At 36.5% G+C, this 20,294-nt stretch overlaps 1 protein-coding gene across 1 annotated transcript in view; it reads left to right on the plus strand.

Annotated features, from left to right (window-relative positions):
- Window positions 1–20,294, plus strand: part of SLCO1B3 (solute carrier organic anion transporter family member 1B3) — a 61,917-nt gene that overhangs the window by 8,145 nt on the left and 33,478 nt on the right. The gene's annotated exons all lie outside the window — the stretch shown is intronic.

Genomic DNA, 20,294 nt, shown 5'->3' on the forward strand with positions numbered 1-20,294 from the left:
GTCCAAGATGCCAGCTTTTGCTTTGCCAAGATGGCTGTACTTATGTCAGAGCTAGACTCAGGTGGGTACAGCCTTGTTTTTTTGGCCTCCACACCTGGAGCTGGTTTCCAGGACTTGTTTTTAAGTCCCCTGGGGGGAAGGGGAGCAGGGACAGTTCCTTACAGTCCAGAGAACATGTTTGTTTGTTTTCAGAGATTACGGATAAGGTCTATTCTGATGAAAGATTTGAGTAATATTTAAGCAGAGAAGCAGTCACAAGTAAAAGGTAATGGTGAATGCAAGTCTAAGGGTAATATGGTATGCTGGGTTCTTTCTGCCTTTTTTTTTTTAAATTTCTTTTCAGTGTAACAGTATTCATTGTTTTCTTTCTGCTTTTAAACATTGAGGGTTACAATGATCTCATTTACACATCAATCTGGTTGAAACAATTAAAATTGCCAGAATGGTCCTTTGTAGCACATTTGCAAGTTAGTGTGTCAAAGTATGTTAATTGCAGTCTAATGATCTGGACCAGAGAGCTAGAATAACAATAGAAGTTAACATTTATTGAGCACTTATATGTCAGAATCTGTTCTAGCCATGCTTTAGTGGTTTTGTTACTTACCACAATTCCACCTCCTGATGCTAATATCTCTCTTTTACAGATGAAAAAACTGAGACACAGAGAGGGTAAATGAATCCTTCTTGGTCCCAAAGCTGTTAAGTAGTGGAGCCAAGGTCTGAACTGAGGCAGTCTGATTCCAAATCCCATGCTCTCAATTCTACTCCACATTGCTATAGTAACTGTGGTTTTCTATAATATTAGTACCCTCCAGATGTTCTGGTAGGTAGGGATTCAGTGATCTTCCTCATTCTGTGTTTTTAAAAAATTCACCTTCAGACCAAGTAACTCAGTATCAAGCAACCATAGGATCCTAAACTGGTTTAGGTGCATGGGCACACACATGTACACATGATATTATTAACATGTATAAACTCAGAAATGTATCAGAGTGCAAATAGATATGAGACCTCTTAAAATAACAACAGCATAATATGTTAATTAATTGAATTTAAATAAAATAAAAATTGAAAAGCTAAATAAATAATAACAGCATAGTTTGATTTTTTTCCTTACCACTTTCCCTCAAGTTTTGGACTAAACCAACTACATCACATAAACCCTGCTGATACATTCTTCATCTTTACATGTGTCATTTCTTTTTTTTTTTTTTAAGATTTATTTATTTATTTATTTGACAGAGAGAGAGAGAGAGAGAGATCACAGGTACGCAGAGCAGCAGGCAGAGAGAAAGGGGGAAGCAGGCTTTCTGCTGAGCAGAGAGCCCGATGTGGGGCTCAATCCCAGGACCTGCAGATCATGACCTGGGCCAAAGGCAGTGGCTTAACCCACTGAGCCACCGAGGCGCCCTACATGTGTCATTTCTGACTTCAGATTTCTCATACCATTTTGTTGTAACAAAAATTCTTGAGGCAATGGTAATGCATCATTATCAAAAAATGTAAATAATAAGGTGGAAGTAAAAGTCCTCCCCTTTTGCCTTCATTGCACTCCCCCCTTCCAGAGCAATCAAAATAACCACCCCTTATGTAACCATCAGTAATATTCATATCCTGCTGGTTTCCTCTGACTCACTTTCCATATTAACCATCAGCCATATTAGACTTTTGCTAATTTGTCAAAATGTTGAGCAAACATCTGACTTGGAGAAGTTTCTACTTGCTATTTTCTCTTCTGAATGTTCTACTTCCAGATACCTTGCTCCTTCATTTCATTCACATTTCTGTTTAAACATTACCTTATCCCTGACCACCCCATATAAAATACCCTTTCCCACTCATAACTCATTGATCAAATTTATTTTTTTCATAGCATTTATCACCAGCTGACACTGACACGCAAACGCAGATATGTAGATGTGTGTGTGCACATGTGTGCCTTTAATGGCATAAAAAACTAATTTATTAGAGTTCTGTAATAATCTTAGAGTCCTGAAGTTCAGAAGTCCGAAATGGGTCACAGTGTATTACAATCAAGGTGCTGGCAAGGCTGTGTTCCTTTCTGGAGGCTGTAGGTAACAGTCCATTTCCTTGCCTTTTCCTGCTTCTGCAGGCTGCCAGAAGTCGGTGGCTTAAGGCTTTCTTTCATATGCAGAGCTGGTGGTGGGTCCAAAAGTCTCAGACTGCATCAGGTGAACACTGACTCTTATGCTTCCCCCTTCCACATTTAAAGGACCCTTGTGATCCCATTGGGTGAACCAGGATAATCTCTTTAGGTAATCTGATTAGCAACTCTATTTGCAACCTTAATACCACCTTGCCATTTACCTAATAAATTCACAGATAGGCAGAATAACAGCCCTCAAAGGGAGATGTCCAGGTCCTAATCTCCAAAACTTGTGAAAAAATATACTGTATATTTAAATATACATATATAAATGTATATAAATTGTATATATGTAAATGTAAATGTAAAAAATGTAAAATGTATATGTATAAATGTATATGTATAAATGTATAAATGTAAATGTAAATGTAAAAAATGTAAAATGTATATAAATATACATATATACATGTATATAAAAATATACTGTATGTGTATATATATGTATATATATACATATATGTATATACATATATGTATATATATACACACTTTGTATGTTACATATATTTTGTATATTTTGTCTTGCTACATTGTATGTTTTTAGTAATTTATCCATTTCTATTAAGTTATCCAGTTTGTTGGTGTAATAGTCTCTAAAAACTGGTCTTTCATAGTAGTTTCTAATGATCCTTTTTTTTTTTTTAAAGATTTTATTTATTTATTTGACAGAGAGAGAGATCACAAGTAGGCAGAGAGGCAGGCAAAGAGAGAGGAGGAAGCAGGCTCCCTGCGGAGCAGAGAGCCCAATGTGGGGCTTGATCCCAGGACCCTGAGATCATGACCTGAGCCGAAGGCAGCAGCTTAATCCACTGAGCCACCCAGGTGCCCCACTAATGATCCTTTTTACTTTTCATTTCTTTTTCTTTTTCTTTTCTTTCCTTTCTTTTTTTTCTTTTCTTTTTTCTTTCTTTTTTTTTTTTTTAAGAGAGAGAGAAAGAAAGAGCGCATGCATGCATGTGGGAAAGGTGGAGGGAGAGATCTTTTTTTTTTTTTTTTTTAAGATTTTATTTATTTATTTGACAGAGAGAGATCACAAGTAGACAGAGAGGCAGGCAGAGAGAGAGGGGGAAGCAGGCTCCCCGCTGAGCAGAGAGCCAATGCGGGACTCGATCCCAGGACCCTGAGATCATGACCTGAGCCGAGGGCAGCGGCTTAACCCACTGAGCCACCCAGGCGCCCCGGAGGGAGAGATCTTAAGTTAACTCCTAGCTAAGCCTGACTTTGGGCTCATCTCACAACCCTGAGATCATGACCTGAGCCAAAACCAAGAGTCAGACGCTTAATCAACTGAGCCCAATCCTTTTTATTTCTGTGGCATCAATGATAATGTCTCTTTTAAAAACTCATTTGAATATGTTCTTTTTTCTTAGTCTAAGGGTTTATCAATTTTTTAATCTTTTCAAGTAACCAACTTTTAGTTTTATTGGTTTTTCCTATTGTTTTTCTATTTTATTTGTTATTTCTGCTCTGACTTTTGTTATTTCCTTCCTTCTGCTAATTTTGATCTTAGTTTTTTTCTTTTTTCTACCTCACTGACATGTAAAGTTAGATGGTTTATTTGAGAGCTTTATTTTTTAATGTAGGTGCTATGAAGTTCTCTCAGTACTATTTTTTTCTGCATTCCGTAACTTTTTATATGTTGTGTTTTCATTTTTGTTTGTCTTGAGGTATTTTCTAATTATTTCCTTAAATTCTTCTTTGACCCATTGTTGTTTAAGAATGTGTTGTTTAATTTTCACTTGTAAATTTTCTAGTTTTCCTTTTGCTGATGATTTCTGGTTTCATTCTATCATGGGAGAAAAGGTACTCAGTATGATTTCAATCCTCCCTAATTTGTTAGGATTTTATTTTGTCACCTAACATCAGATATATCTTGGAGAAAGATGTGTGTACCTTTAAGAGATATGTATATTTTGCTGTTGTAAATGTTCTATATATATTATTAGGTTTGTTTGCCTGTTCAAGTTCTCCATTTATTTTTTTTTATTATTATTATTTTTTTTAAGATTTTATTTATTTATTTGACAGAGAGAGAGATCACAAGCAGGCAGAGAGTCAGGCAGAGAGAGGGGGGAAAGAGGCTCCCTGCTGAGCAGAGAGCCCGATGCGGGACTTGATCCCAGGACCCTGGGATCATGACCTGAGCTGAAGGCAGAGGCCTTAACCCACTGAGCCATCCAGGCGCCCCCAAGTTCTCCATTTAAAAAAAAATTTTTTTATTGAAATTCCATCTGTTCCATTATTTAAAATGAGGTATTAAATGTTCCTATTGATTGCCATAGATACTTTCTGTTTTGTCAATGTTGACTTTATATATTTAGGCACTCTGATGTTGGATACACACATATAATATATATTTATAATTTTTCTATCTTACTGGTCAATTGATGCTTTTATTGTTATATAATGTCCTTTTTTGTTTCTTGTGACTTTTTTACTTAAATTCTATTTTGTCTGATATCCGCGCAACCACCCCTGTTCTCCTTTGGTTACCAATTGCGTCAGATATCTTTTTCTATCACTTCACTTTCAGCTTCTGTGCTTCCTTAAATCTAAAGTGACTTTCTTGTAGACAGGGCATAGTTGAGTCTTCTTTTTCTTTTGTTATCTGTTCAACCATTTTATGTCTTTTGATGGGGGAGTTTAAACTATTTACATTTAAAGTAATTATTGATAGAGAAGACTTACTATTGCTACAGTGTTGTTTTCTGTTAGTCTTGAAGAAGTACACCTCAGAGATATTTTGGGTTTGGTTTCAGACCACCATAATAAAGCAAACACTGCAGCAAAGGGAGTCAAATAATTTTGTTTGTTTGTTTCTCAGTGCATACAAAAGTTATACTTCACTATGATGTAGTTTATTAAATATGCAATAACATTATGCCTAAAACAATGTACATACCATACCTTAATTTAAAAAAATATTGCTAAAAAATGCTAACCATCACCTGAGCTTTCAGAAATTGATATCATTTGGCTAGTGGAGGGTCTTGCCTAAAAGTTCCTGACTGCTTGCTGATCAGGGTGTTGGTTGCTGAAGTTTGGCAATTTCTTGAAATAAGACAGCAGTGAAGTTGGCCACACCAGTCAGCTCTTCCCTTCATCGCTATCTGTTTGATAGCATTTCACCCACAGTAGAATTTCTTTCAAAATTCGAGTCAAGCCTCTCAACCCCTATTGCTGCGTTAAGCTAAGTTGATATAATATTCTAAATGCTTTATTGTCATTTTACAGTCTTCATAGTATCTTCACCAGGAGTAGATTCCATCTCAAGAAACCACTTTCTTTGTTTGTCCATAAGAAGCAACTCCTCTTCCATTAAAGTTTTATTGGGAGATTGCCACAATAGAGTCAAATCTTCAGGCTCCACTTCTAATTCCAGTTCTCTTCCTGTTTCTACCACATCCACAGTTACCTTCTCCATTCACAAAGCATTCTAACTAGAAATTCTTCTGAGCAACAGTACTATCTGAAGATGAGAAAAAAATCAGTTTATTTCAGTAAAGCAAATAGCATAATAAATTTACATCACAAATATTAGTGAATCAAGATTAATTAAAAAACCCTATACCTTGTTTCTAAAAGGCACGAAAAACCTTAGATATAGTTTTCAAGAGATAACTAAAAGCAAAAAAAAAAAGGATCAAATAATAATTTGTAGTATTCAACTATGAAAATTTTGCATTTCAGTAAAATAAGCTAAAACAGCAACCCATGTCATTATATTAACATGAAAAATAAGTTTTTTAAAAAAATAAGAGCACTAAGAATAAAAATAGAAACACAACTATTTCCATTTTTATTCTTAATTTAAATTCCAGCAAATATTTCATTAGTGTATACTCACATTAAATTCCAGCAAACATTTAATAGCGTGTATACTCACGCTATTTTCCAATTTTGCCTGACTTTTGTCTTACTTTTGTCTTACAGCTGCACCCTCCAGTCCCCCCTGACACCTTTCTCTGGACCTCTTCTTTATAAGAGTCTCCCCCTGCAACTTTTAGGTGGCTGTGGTTAACCTAAACTCTTTTTCATTTTTTGGGCTAAAAGGATGACAGGGGTTTTGTTTTTACCACCCCTGCCATGCCCCCAGGAGAGAAAATGCATGTGCACAAACACAGGGAGCAGGAGTAGAGGGAGAAGGAGACGGAGGACCCTAAGCAGGCTTGATCTCAAGACCCTGAGTTCATGACCTGAGTGGAAGAGTAGTTCACTCAATAGACAAGCCACCCAGTTGCCCTAGAGTTTTAGCTTTGAAGGTACTGTGGCCTCACCTCAAAGCCATAAGAATGAGAAACTAATCTTAACATCTTTTCTTCTAAGTGTCAACTCCCAAGGAGAGTCTGACTGCTTTTGTTTGCTGTGTTCCCGTGTCTTCCTCTAGGTGGTTTTGGGTTTCCCCTTAGACTTTATAATCATTATTTGTTGGAGGATCTGTTTCGTGGGAATTTACTGAGCTCTTTTGGAGGTGGAAATGGTTATACATATTTCAAGATCACCCTGGCTACAATGACAGTTGGTGAGCTTTCCCAGAAGGGGTATGTAGAGTAAAAAGAGAAGACAGTCTGAAACAAAACCCTGAAAAAAAAAAAATTGAAAAGTGAGAATAACATAAGCCTGCTCAGGATACTTGAGAAGAGTAATGCAAGAAATAGGGTTTGATTCATGCAAATGTAAACAACTTACTGGAAAGGACAGGAAAGAGAGTAATGGAAAAGTGATGGTGCAGTGGGGCAGGAGATTTTTTTTAATAGAATAAGCTTGAAAATTGATTAACTATAGAGCCGTTCCCTATTGCCTCCAGACAAAACTCTCTCTTGAGCACCAAACCTGCCAGCTGTGTATACTTGATGCATGTTTATTTTTAGGAATCTCACACTTGACTTTTGAAAAGGTGATTTCATTGTTTTTAACCCCAAGACTTTTCTTCTCATTTCAAATAACAATGTTAGCACATACGTTTATCCAAACTAGAAACTTAGAAAATAAAATCAGAAAATTCATTTTCCCTTATGCCCACATCTTATTGATTCTCCTCTTAAACTTCTCCAAAGTGTGTCTGTGATCTTTTGTTTCCTTCTTTCCAGCTATTAGGCTTTCTTTTTTTTTTTTTCTGAGATCAGCTTGATTTCTTCTTTGTTTTCTTTCCTTCTTTTCAAATTTTCTTTTTTCTTCTTTTTGCTTTCTCTCTCTCTTGCTTACTTTCTCTCTTTCTTTCAAGATTTTATTTATTTATTTGTCAGAAAGAGAGAGAGAGCACAAGCAGGGGGAGCAGCAGAGGGAGAGGGAGAAGCAGGCTCTCCACTGAGCAGGGAGCCTGATCTGGGGTTGATCCCAGGACCCTGGCATCATGACCTGAACAGAGGCTTAACCATCTGAGCCACCCAGGTGCCCCTGAAATCAGCTTTCTAACAAATTTCTTTGTTACTAAGTCTATTTTTTACATGGATACTGGAATCAACCCTCTAAAATTTAATGTCCTTATGCTACATTTTAAAATACAATTGCATCTCCCAATGTTTGTCATATTTCTATCCTGTTCCACCTACACAGATAATCTTGCTGTTTTTCAAATAATCTCTGTTCTTTCACTACTTGGGCTTTTCCTGTATTTCCTATTTTGTTTTAAATATTTCTTCTTCAATTTCTAGGTTTCTATTCTCTCTTAAAGACATAGTTCAGATGTCACCACACCTATAGAAACTTTAACCAGGATAGACAGTATTAATCATCTTTCCTATGTACTCATGACTTTATAAATTTATAGTATTTATTACATAATTATGCTGGCATTATTTATTGCTTTTGCCCCAGGAAGTTGTTAATACTTTAAGGGCATTTATTATGTCTAGCTTTACTGCCCTTCTTACTCTGCACCTGTCTCAACTCCAAGATGTAGCAGAGTAATTGCTAGTTGGAATTGCTCAATAAATGTTTGCTGAGTAAATGAATTGAGGTTCAAATGAGTTAACCTAGTTAATCATGACTGTACCTCTGGCAAAATAGAAACTTGGAACTGTCTCCTGACTTCAATCCCAGAACTCTTGCCAAAAAAATATAATGAACTAACTTGCCATGATTGCAGGTAAATATAGATTTTATCTCTTAGCTAAATACCAGTAACCTCCTTTTACCTGTGATACTTTAATATCTATTTGATAATTGTGAACATTTGTATCTCTGTTTTGAAATCTTTCAGCCTTAAATTCTCTCCCTCATGGCATCTCCTTTTAATGTTTTTCACTAAAGATTTTGGCGTCCTTATTCTTTTTGATTTTTTTAAGTTTTGAGAAAAATCATCATATCATTCTTTATCTGCACTTCAGTCCTACATTAGGAATAGAATTAAAAATGCCCATCTTATACCTGGGAATAAACCTAACCAAAGAGGTAAAGGACCTGTACTCGAGGAACTACAGAACACTCATGAAAGAAATTGAAGAAGACACAAAAAGATGGAAGATTGTTCCATGCTCTTGGATTGGAAGAATAAACATTGTTAAAATGTCTATACTGCCTAGAGCAATCTATACTTTTAATGCCATTCCGATCAAAATTCCACTGGTATTTTTCAAAGAGCTGGAGCAAATAATCCTAAAATTTGTATGGAATCAGAAGAGACCCCGAATTGCTAAGGAAATGTTGAAAAACAAAAACAAAACTGGCGGCATCACGTTACCCGATTTCAAGCTTTACTACAAAGCTGTGATCACCAAGACAGCGTGGTACTGGCATAAAAACAGACACATAGACCAGTGGAACAGAGTGGAGAGCCCAGATATGGACTCTCAACTCTATGGTGAAATAATCTTCGACAAAACAGGAAAAAATATTCAATGGAAAAAAGACAGTCTCTTCAATAAATGGTACTGGGAAAACTGGACAACGATATGTAGAAGAATGAAACTTGACCATTCTCTTACACCGTACACAAAGATAAACTCGAAATGGATAAAAGACCTCAACGTGAGACGGGGATCCATCAGAATCCCAGAGGAGAACATAGGCAGTAACCTCTTCGATATCAGCCACAGCAACTTCTTTCAAGATATGTCTCCAAAGGCCAAGGAAACAAAAGCAAAAATGAACTTTTGGGACTTCATCAAGATCAAAAGCTTCTGCACGGCAAAGGAAACAGTCAACAAAACAAAAAGGCAACCCACGGAATGGGAGAAGATATTTGCAAATGACAGTACAGACAAAAGGTTGATATCCAGGATCTATAAAGAACTTCTCAAACTCAACACACACAAAACAGATAATCATATCAAAAAATGGGCAGAAGATATGAACAGACACTTCTCCAACGAAGACATACAAATGGCTATCAGACACATGAAAAAATGTTCATCATCACTAGCCATCAGGGAGATTCAAATTAAAACAACATTGAGATACCACCTGACACCAGTTAGAATGGCCAAAATTAGCAAGACAGGAAACAACGTGAGTTGGAGAGGATGTGGAGAAAGGGGAACCCTCTTACACTGTTGGTGGGAATGCAAGTTAGTGCAGCCACTTTGAAGAACAGTGTGGAGATTCCTGAAGGAATTAAGAATAGAGCTTCCCTATGACCCTGCAATTGCACTGCTGGGTATTTACCCCAAAGATACAGATGTAGTGAAAAGAAGGGCCATCTGTACCCCAATGTTTATTGCAGCAATTGCTACGGTCGCCAAACTGTGGAAAGAACCAAGATGCCCTTCAACGGATGAATGGATAAGGAAGATGTGCTCCATATACACAATGGAGTATTATGCCTCCATCAGAAAGGATGAATACCCAACTTTTGTAGCAACATGGATGGGACTGGAAGAGATTATGCTGAACGAAATAAGTCAAGCAGAGAGAGTCAAGTATCATATGGTCTCACTTACTCGTGGAGCATAACAAAGAAGACGGTGGACATGGGGAGATGGAGAAGAGAGGGAGTTGAGGGAAACTGGAAGGGGAGATGAACCATGAGAGACTATGGACTCTGAAAAACAACCAGAGGGTTTTGAAGGGGTGTGGGGGTGGGAGGTTGAGGAACCAGGTGGTGGGTAATAGGGAGGGCACGTACTGCATGGAGCACTGGGTGTGATGCCAAAACAATGAACACTGTTATGCTGTAAATAAACAAATAAAAAAATGCCCATCTTATAGGGTTATAGTTAGATTAAAAGAAAGCACATTTATAAATCTATCTATATTAACTCATTTCATATTCTTTTAAAATCCTAGTTCATTGGAGAGATTCTTTGGTGGCTATATATTTACATCTATTGCCTTTTTCCTTTTTAAATTTTAATTTATTTTTTATTTTATTTAAATTCAGTTAATAAGCATATAGTGTACTATTGGTTTCAGAGGCAGAATTCAATGAACTTTTTCCTTTCTTTAAAGAAGTTTAGAATTATACCATGAGAATTCCACTTTTTTGAATCTCTTATCTTAAGCTAATTTGCCTTTTAAGATTGCAAATATGAGCTCTGAAAAAACTTTCAGAAATTTCCTCTCAGGAAATTTCAGAGTTTATATTTGATTATATTTATATCTGCTTTAATGAGGTGTTCTGTTACGTTCTGAAATTTTCTCCTCTTTGATTTCACAAATGAGTGCTTTGGTGGTCAGCATTTAGATGAGTTCACTTTTCTATTTCTTCAATCATCAATAAATCATATTGTCAATATGCTCATTACTGATTCTGCGATGCCTATAATAGCATATGGCATAAAATTGTGTTTAGCTAAATGATCATAAGTCCAGTTTTGCTCTGAATGAACCTGAAGTTAAAAACTGGATGATTGGTATCTCATAATGGTAATAAAAATACATTTGTCTGTGCTTACTATATGGCTAGCACTATGCCAAGAATTTTATATATATTATTTAAATTAATCCACCTAACAACTTTACTAAAATTATCTCCATCTTAAAACTTAGAAAACTAAAAAATGAGAGTTTTTTTTTTCCCTTTTTATTAATTTTTTCAGCGTAACAGTATTCATTCTTTTTGCACAACACCCAGTGCTCCATGCAAAACGTGCCCTCCCCATCACCCACCACCTGTTCCCCCAACCTCCCACCCCTGACCCTTCAAAACCCTCAGGTTGTTTTTCAGAGTCCATAGTCTCTTATGGTTCGCCTCCCCTCCCCAATGTCCATAGCCCGCTCCCCCTCTCCCAATCCCACCTCCCCCCAGCAACCCCCAGTTTGTTTTGTGAGATTAAGAGTCATTTATGGTTTGTCTCCCTCCCAATCCCATCTTGTTTCATTGATTCTTCTCCTATCCCCCTACCCCCCCATGTTGCTTCTCCATGTCCTCATATCAGGGAGATCATATGATAGTTGTCTTTCTCCGATTGACTTATTTCACTAAGCATGATACGCTCTAGTTCCATCCACGTCGTCGCAAATGGCAAGATTTCATTTCTTTTGATGGCTGCATAGTATTCCATTGTGTATATATACCACATCTTCTTGATCCATTCATCTGTTGATGGACATCTAGGTTCTTTCCATAGTCTGGCTATTGTAGACATTGCTGCTATAAACATTCGGGTACACGTGCCCCTTCGGATCACTATGTTTGTATCTTTAGGGTAAATACCCAGTAGTGCAATTGCTGGGTCATAGGGTAGTTCTATTTTCAACATTTTGAGGAACCTCCATGCTGTTTTCCAGAGTGGTTGCACCAGCTTGCATTCCCACCAACAGTGGAGGAGGGTTCCCCTTTCTCCACATCCTCTCCAGCATCTGTCATTTCCTGACTTGTTAATTTTAGCCATTCTGACTGGTGTGAGGTGATATCTCATTGTGGTTTTGATTTGTATTTCCCTGATGCCGAGTGACGTGGAGCACTTTTTCATGTGTCTGTTGGCCATCTGGATGTCTTCTTTGCAGAAATGTCTGTTCATGTCCTCTGCCCATTTCTTGATTGGATTGTTTGTTCTTTGGGTGTTGAGTTTGCTAAGTTCCTTATAGATTTTGGATACTAGCCCTTTATCTGATATGTCGTTTGCAAATATCTTCTCCCATTCTGTCAGCTGTCTTTTGGTTTTGTTAACATGGAAAAATGTTCCATGCTCCTGGATTGGAAGAATAAATATTGTGAAAATGTCTATGCTACCTAAAGCAATCTACACATTTAATGCAATCCCTATCAAAATACCATCCATTTTTTTCAAAGAAATGGAACAAATAATCCTAAAATTTATATGGAACCAGAAAAGACCTCGAATAGCCAAAGGAATATTGAAAAACAAAGCCAAAGTTGGTGGCATCACAATTCCGGACTTCAAGCTCTATTACAAAGCTGTCATCATCAAGACAGCATGGTACTGGCACAAAAACAGACACATAGACCAGTGGAACAGAATAGAGAGCCCAGAAATCGACCCTCAACTCTATGGTCAACTAATCTTCGACAAAGCAGGAAAGAATGTCCAATGGAAAAAAGACAGCCTCTTCAATAAATGGTGCTGGGAAAATTGGACAGCCACATGCAGAAAAATGAAATTGGACCACTTCCTTACACCACACACGAAAATAGACTCCAAATGGATGAAGGACCTCAATGTGAGAAAGGAATCCATCAAAATCCTTGAGGAGAACGCAGGCAGCAACCTCTTCGACCTCAGCCGCAGCAACATCTTCCTAGGAACAACGGCAAAGGCAAGGGAAGCAAGGGCGAAAATGAACTATTGAGATTTCATCAAGATCAAAAGCTTTTGCACAGTAAAAAATGAGAGGTTTAACTACATGTTGACTCTGTACCAGATTTACAATCTTAATTGGGGGAATAATAATTTATCCAACATTCCAAAAACATTTATTGAGTCTTTCCTCATTACATGTCAGGCATCCGAGTTTGATGGAGAGCCTGATAACATTTTCTCTGTTTATTCATTAGAAGAGAGTCAAAACTCGAAGCCTTCCAATTCCTCATAGCAGACTGAGCATAAGACAGAAGCCACATCTTCCTCCCTCCACTTTTAATAAATAATCTAAAGGGTGTTAAAAGCAACTCATAATTCTGTTAAAAAACAAGAAGGGATATATTCTGTAAATCAGAAACCATGAGGATTTTCTGAAAGGTAAATAGTGAAAAGACTAAAAAGAGATTCTAGCCCAAGACAGGTACAAGAGAAGAAAACTGTAAAGCACGGAAATGACTCCAAGTATATATCAAAAGCAAAGACACTGATAACGGGAGGAAGAGAGGTCCCAGGGAAACTGACAGGAGGTTGGTTGGGTATCCCACTCATTCAGTAAGTGAAAACATGCATCTTTCCTTGTTTAACAGGCCTCCCCTGATCATCAACATACCCCACTTAGTAATGTGAACATTTTAACTTTGCTTAGCATGAACATTTTAACAATATTTTATCTTATAATCTACTAGCACAGTTGTCTTTCCATTTATTTGATCTTTGATTTCTTTAACAATGTTTTGGTAGTATTTAAGATACAAGTCTTTCACCTCCTTATTAAATATTTTATTCCTTCAATGCTATAATAAACAGGATTCTTTTTTAAATTTCCTTTTCAGATTGCTTATTTTCAATGGATAGAAACAACTGATTTTTGAGTGTTTTTTATCCTGTATCTTTGCTGTACTTGTTTAGCAGTTCTAATAGCTATTTATATGTGGAATCCTTACAGATTTCTATGAATAAGATCATGTCATCCATAAACTAGTAATAATAATAACATTATGTATAAATAAATAATATAATAAAAATATAATTTTGCTTCTTTTCCAGTTTGTATGCTTTTAATTTTTTTTTTCTTGTCTAATTACTCTGGCTGGAACTACCAGTACTGTGTTGAGTAGTAGTGGCTACAGTGGGCGTGCTTACCTTGTTCCTGATCTCAAAGGAAAAGTTTTCAATATTTCCCCATTGAGTATGATATTAGATATAGGCTTTTTACATATGGCCTTTATCATGTTGAGATAGTTTCCCTCTTTTTTTTTTTAAGATTTTATTTATTTATTTGACAGAGAGAAAGATCACAAGTAGGCAGAGAGACAGGCAGAGAGAGAGGGGGAAGCAGGCTCCCCGCCTTGCAGAGAGCCCGGTGTGGGGCTCAATCCCAGAACCCTGAGGTCATGACCTGAGCTGAAGTCAGAGGCTTAACCCACCGAGAAACCCAGGTGCCCTGAGATAGTTTCCTTCTATTCCTAGTTTGCTGAGTGCTTCTAACATAAGGCTGTTGAATTTTGTGAAATGTTTTTTCTGCATCTGTTGAGATAATTATGTGGTTTTATTCTCCATTTTGTTAATGTGATATATTACTTTAATTGATTTTCATAAGTTAGATTTTCAACAACCTGACTTGCATTCCAGTTATAAATTCCACTTGGTTATGATGTGTGATCCTTTTTATGCACTGTTAATTACTGTTTGCTAGTATTTTGTTGAGAATGTTTACAATAGTAGTAATCAGGGATTCTAGTCTGCAGTTCCTTGTGATATCTTTGTACGGCTTTGATATTAGGTCATGTGGCCTTATTTAATGAATTTGGGAGCATCCTCTCCTCTTCAATTCTTTTGAAGTGTTTGAGAAGGATTAGCATTAATTATTTAAATGTTTGGTAGAATTCTCCAGTGTAGCCATCCTGTCCTGGACTTTCTTTGTTGAGAAGTTTCTAACTACAGCTTCAATCTCCTCACTAGATACAGGTCTGTTTAGTTTTAATTTCTTCATTACTCAATCCTGGTAGGTTGTTTCATTTCTAATCATTTATCCATTTCTTCTAGGTTATCCAATTTTTTGGCATATAATTGTTCATAGTATTGTCATAACTTATTTTATTTCCATGACATTATTTGTAATGTCTCCTCTTTCATTTCTAGCTTTAGCTATTTGTGTCTCCTCTCTTTTTCTCAGTTAATCTAAGTGTTTATCAATTTTGTTGATTTCTTCAAAACCCAACTCTTAGTTTCATTGATTTTTTGTATTGTTTTTCTATTCTTTTTTCATTGATCTCTACTCTAAAATCCTTATTATTTACTTAATTCTGATAACTTTGGGTTGAGTTTTTTCTTCTTTTTCTACACCCTTGAGGTATAAGGATAGGTTGTTGATTTGAGATCTATTTTTTCAATGTTATCATCTATCACTATACATTTTTAATAGTGCTTTTATGAGACCCATATGTTTTGGTATGTAGTGTTTTCATTTTCATTTGTCTCCAGATAGTTTCTAAATTCTCTTGTGATTTCTTCTTTGATTTATTAGTTGTATTGTTTAATTTCCACATATTTGTGGATTTTTCTGTGGTCAATGAGAATGAATACATTGTATGCTTTCAGTTTTATTCAGTTTGTTAGGACTGTTTTGTGACATAACATATGGTCTGTTTTGGAAAAGGTTTCATGTATACTTGAGAACAATGTATATTCTGCTGATAGATGGAGTATTCTACAAATGTCTGGGTCCAAATGGGTTTAATTGGCTTACTGTGTGGTTCAAATCTTCTGTTTCCCTATTGATTTTCTATCTGGTTGTTCTATTAACTATTAAATGTGGGGGTATTGGATCTCTTATTCTTTTTTTTTTAAAAAGATTTTCTTTATTTGACAGGCAGAGATCACAAGTGTCCTAGATCTAAAGTGAATCTCTTGTACACAGCATGTGGTTGAATCTTATTTTTTTTAATCAACTCAGGAAATCCATGTCTTTTAAATAATGTACTTAATCAAGTTACATTTAAAGTAATTATGAATAGCAAAGAACAATTATCATTTTTTCATTTGTTTTCTTTCTGTCTTAAAATTTTTTGTTCTCTTTTCCTCTCTTGATGTTTCTCTTCATGTTTATATTTTTTGTAGTGATGTATTTTATTTTTTTTTCATTTCCTTTCATTTCCCTTTATGTATACTCTATAGACAATAAATTGTATTATTGTATTTTATATTTCCTTTACTAGGGAATTTTATATTTGGTATGGTTTTGTGTTGCTATTCATCATTCTTTCACTTCAACTTGTAGAAACTTCAGTGTTTCTTTAAGGCAGATCCAGTGGTTATGAATTCCCTCAGCTTTGACTTATCTGAGAAAATCTTGATTTCTTATTCTTAAAGGACAGTTGTGGGGTGCCTGGGTGGCTCAGTGGGTTAATTCTGTGCCTTTGGCTCAGGTCACGATCTCAGGGTCCTGGGATTGAGCCCCACATTGAGCCCCAGCAGAGAGCCTGCTTCCCCATCTCTCTCTGCCTGCCTCTCTGCCTACTTGTGATCTCTCTCCATCAAATAAATGAAAAAAATATTTTTTAAAAAAAGGACAGTTTTGACAGATATAATATTCTTTCTTGGCAGTCTTTTTCTTTTAGTACTTTGAATATTTTATTCTATTCCTTTCTAGTTTGCAAGATTTTTTTTTTTAAGATTTTATTTATTTATTTGACAGAGAGAGATCACAAGTAGGCAGAGAGGTAAGCAGAGAGAGGGGGGAAGCAGGCTCCCCACTGAGCAGAGAGCCCCGATGCGGGGCTGGATCCCAGGACCCTGGGATTGTGACCTGAGCCGAAGGCAGAGGCTTTAACCCACTGGGCCACCCAGGTGCCCCTAGTTTGCAAGGTTTTTTTGCTAAAAAATCTGATGATAATTTAATGGGAATTCCCTTGTATGTGATGAATCATTTTTCTCCTACTACTTTTAAGATTGTCATTTTGTCTGTGACTTCTGACAATTTAATTATGATATATTTGGTGTCATTCTCATTACATTTATCCTAGACTTGCTTCTTTGAATTTATCAAATGTGCACATACATTTCTTTACTGAGATTTGGGAAATTTGGAGCTATACTCTTTGAACAATTTTTCTGCCCCTTTCTCTTTCTTCTTCAGGTATTCTCATAGTGCAAATACTGTTTTTCTTGATGGTGGTGTTACATAGGTCCTTATATTCTTCATTTTTATTCAATCATTTTTTTCCTCCTCTTGGATCAGTCTTTGAATTTGTTGATTCTTTTTCTGTCTGGTCAAGTTTAATTTTGAGCTCCTCTGGTGAAGTTTTCAATTCAGGTAATGTTTTCTTCAGTATCAGAATTTCTGTTTGATTCTTCTTCCAAGTTTCTGTTGCATCATTAATAATCTCACTTTGCTTATGTATTGTTTTTCTGATTTCATTTAGAGGTATATCTATTCTGTGTTTTAATTCATTGAATATCCTTATGATGATAATTTTGAATTCTTTTTCTGGCAATTCATGTATCTCCATTTCTTTACGGTCAGTTTTGAAGGTTTAATGTCTTTCTTTGAATGTGTTATGGTTTTCTGTTTCTTTATACGTCTTACTAGTTTTGTTGTTGGAAATTTGGCATTTGAAGGATCAGCCATTTCTCTCAGACTGTGTGGTTTTGTACTGGATGAGTTTAACTATGTAGCCAGGCTAGAGATTGTCTAGACCTCTCAAGTTTTTTCTGGGTGTTTGTTCTCCTTGGGCTATTAGGGAAGTTTGCTGGTGTCTACTTAGGACTTCTGCCCAGTGCCCAAGATACTGCACCCTCCCTGATTTAGCAAATTACGATACTGGTGCTCCACCTAGTGTCTGTCCTTGGTACTACGGATTCTGGTTCATTGTTCATTGTCTATTTTGAACTTCTCAAATCTGGCCACACACTTTTGTCAGTACTTGAATACAAACTGGTCCCTCGTGCTGCCTCCTTACAAGCCAGAACATTGGATATAAGTTCTATTCCTTTCTCTTCCCAGACAGAATATGGGAGTTGGGGGTTTTGTTCCAGTCACATCAGTGATGCTTGGTTGGGGAAGGCTCTGGCAAGAAAGTTGAGAGTGTCACAGATTTTCCTACTGAACTTGTGCAGTTGGCTTCACACTGTATAGGATGCAAAATTATTTCAAATGATTTGTGAATTTCTCACAGAGATATTCAGTTTGTTGTTGTTAAGCTTATATAGCCATGGGGTAAGGAAGATTGAGGGTTCCTATTTTGTCATCTTGTGGACATTACTCCCATCTCCATTTCTTAATTTCTGGTATCAATAACATGATTCTTTTGAAATTATTAAAACCGGAAAATTTTCCTTTCTGTTCTATAAAGATAATAAATGATATTATAATATGTCAAAATTGGCTTTCCATGAAGAAAATATTGATAATTTTTTCTAATCTGTCTGGACAAATTTATTATTTTTGTCCTGTGAGCCTTTGTTGTTCCCTTTACCAACTTAGCAAAACTGACTTTGATACCCTTCCATCTTTGGTGTTTCATTCTTAGATGACTTCCTATGTTTCATATAAGAATTCTTAGTTATTTCTAATAAGTTGTAGTATTTACAACTTTTCTCAAGCTCTTTCAACTTCATTGCAAGGAGGAAAGTACGCACATTTTTCCAGCCATGGAATGGTTGTACTGGACCTTTTATCTCCTTCTCCAAGCACCTCATGTAAGACACATAGTAAGTTCTAGTTAGACAACAGTTTAACATGCTTTTTATCATCTTTGTAGCAGACACTGTTCTAAGTCCTGGGGATAGGGGCACCTGGGTGGCTCAGTGGGTTAAAGCCTCTGCCTTCAGCTCAGGTCATGATCCCAGGGCCCTGGGATCAAGCCCTGCATGGTGCTCTCTGCTCAGCAGGGAGCCTGCTTCCTCCTCTCTCTTTGCCCACCTCTCTGCCTATTTGTGATCTCTGTCTGTCAAATAAATAAATAAAATCTTAAAAAAAAAATTCTAAGCCCTAGGAATACAGCAGTGAACAAAACAGACAAAAAAAAAATTCCTTCACTGATGAAAGTTATAGTGAGGGCAATGTATATTACATACATACATAAAATACCATGAGAGGAATGTGGTATAATTTTAAATAAGATGGATAAGGAAAGCCTCACTCTGAAAGATACATTGAGGAAAATCCTCAAGGATGTGAAGGAGTGAGTGACAGGGGAATAACTATGGGGAAGAGATTTCCCTGCAAGAAGAAAAGGAAGAACGAAGAACCTGTGGCAAAATAATAAGCCAGGAATGCTCAAGGTAAAACAAGAAGGCTCTTGTGGATGGAGAGCAATGAGCAAGAATAGAGTAACAGAAAATGAGATCCAAAAGGTACAATGGAATATTGTTAGGGAAGGGATAATCAGGGGAGGACAGGTCATTTAGAACATTGTAGGCTATTGGAAAGACCAGATATTACTAAGAGTGAGATGGGAAAACAGGGAGCAGTGGCATAATCTAATTTTTATTTTGAAATAATTTTTGTAGTTACTGTGTTAGAAGAGACTGTGGGAGGGATGAGAGGAGAAGGAGAAAGATCTAATAAGAGGCTAATGTGATGATCCAGGTTAGACATGATGGTGGCTACCACTGGTGGTACAGGAGGTAATAAGAAAGGTCAGTTTGGGATGCTATAAGAAAATATCACATACTTGATTGCTTAAACAGAAATTTATTTCTTGTGGTTCTGGGAGCTGGAAGTCTTGAGATCTGGGCACCAGCATAGTTGAGTTCTGGTGAGAATGTTCTTCCTCACTTTCAGATGGCTATCTTCGTGTGTCCTCACAAAGCAGGGAGAGAGAAATAAGCCTTTCTAAGGACAGTAATCCTATCATGAGGGCTCTACCTTTATGACCTAATTCCCAAAGGACCTATTTCCAAATATCATCACATTAAGGATTAGGGTTTCAACATATGAATTTAGTGGGGACACAAATATACAGTCCATAGTAGAATCATATTTTAATGTTAGATATAAAAGGAATTTACTTATGGGTATAAATGTGGGCTTTAAAAAAGATGAATCAACACATTTTGTTAAAATGAGTTTGAAAATAAAATATCTATAACCAGTAAAGTTAAAGTTTTTTTGTTTTAGAATGTTGAATATACTGCTTTGTTGTTTTCATTTTTATTTTGACATCTCCAGTAATAATGAGGTTTTGTTCTGTCTTCTTTTGTTCTGTTTTTATTTTTTAAAGATTTTATTTATTTATTTGAGAAAGAGAAAGAGTGAGAGCAAGGTGAGCATGAGAGGGGGAAAGTCAGAGGGAGAAGCAGACCCGCTGCCAAGCAGGAAGTCCAGTGCAGGACTTGATCCTGGGACTCTAGGATCATGATCTGAGCTGAAGGCAGTCGCTCAACCAACTGAGCCACCCAGGTGCCCAAAGTGAGGTTTT

The sequence above is a fragment of the Meles meles genome, chromosome 7, assembly GCF_922984935.1.
Source record: "Meles meles chromosome 7, mMelMel3.1 paternal haplotype, whole genome shotgun sequence".
Classification (NCBI taxonomy): Eukaryota; Metazoa; Chordata; class Mammalia; order Carnivora; family Mustelidae; genus Meles; species Meles meles.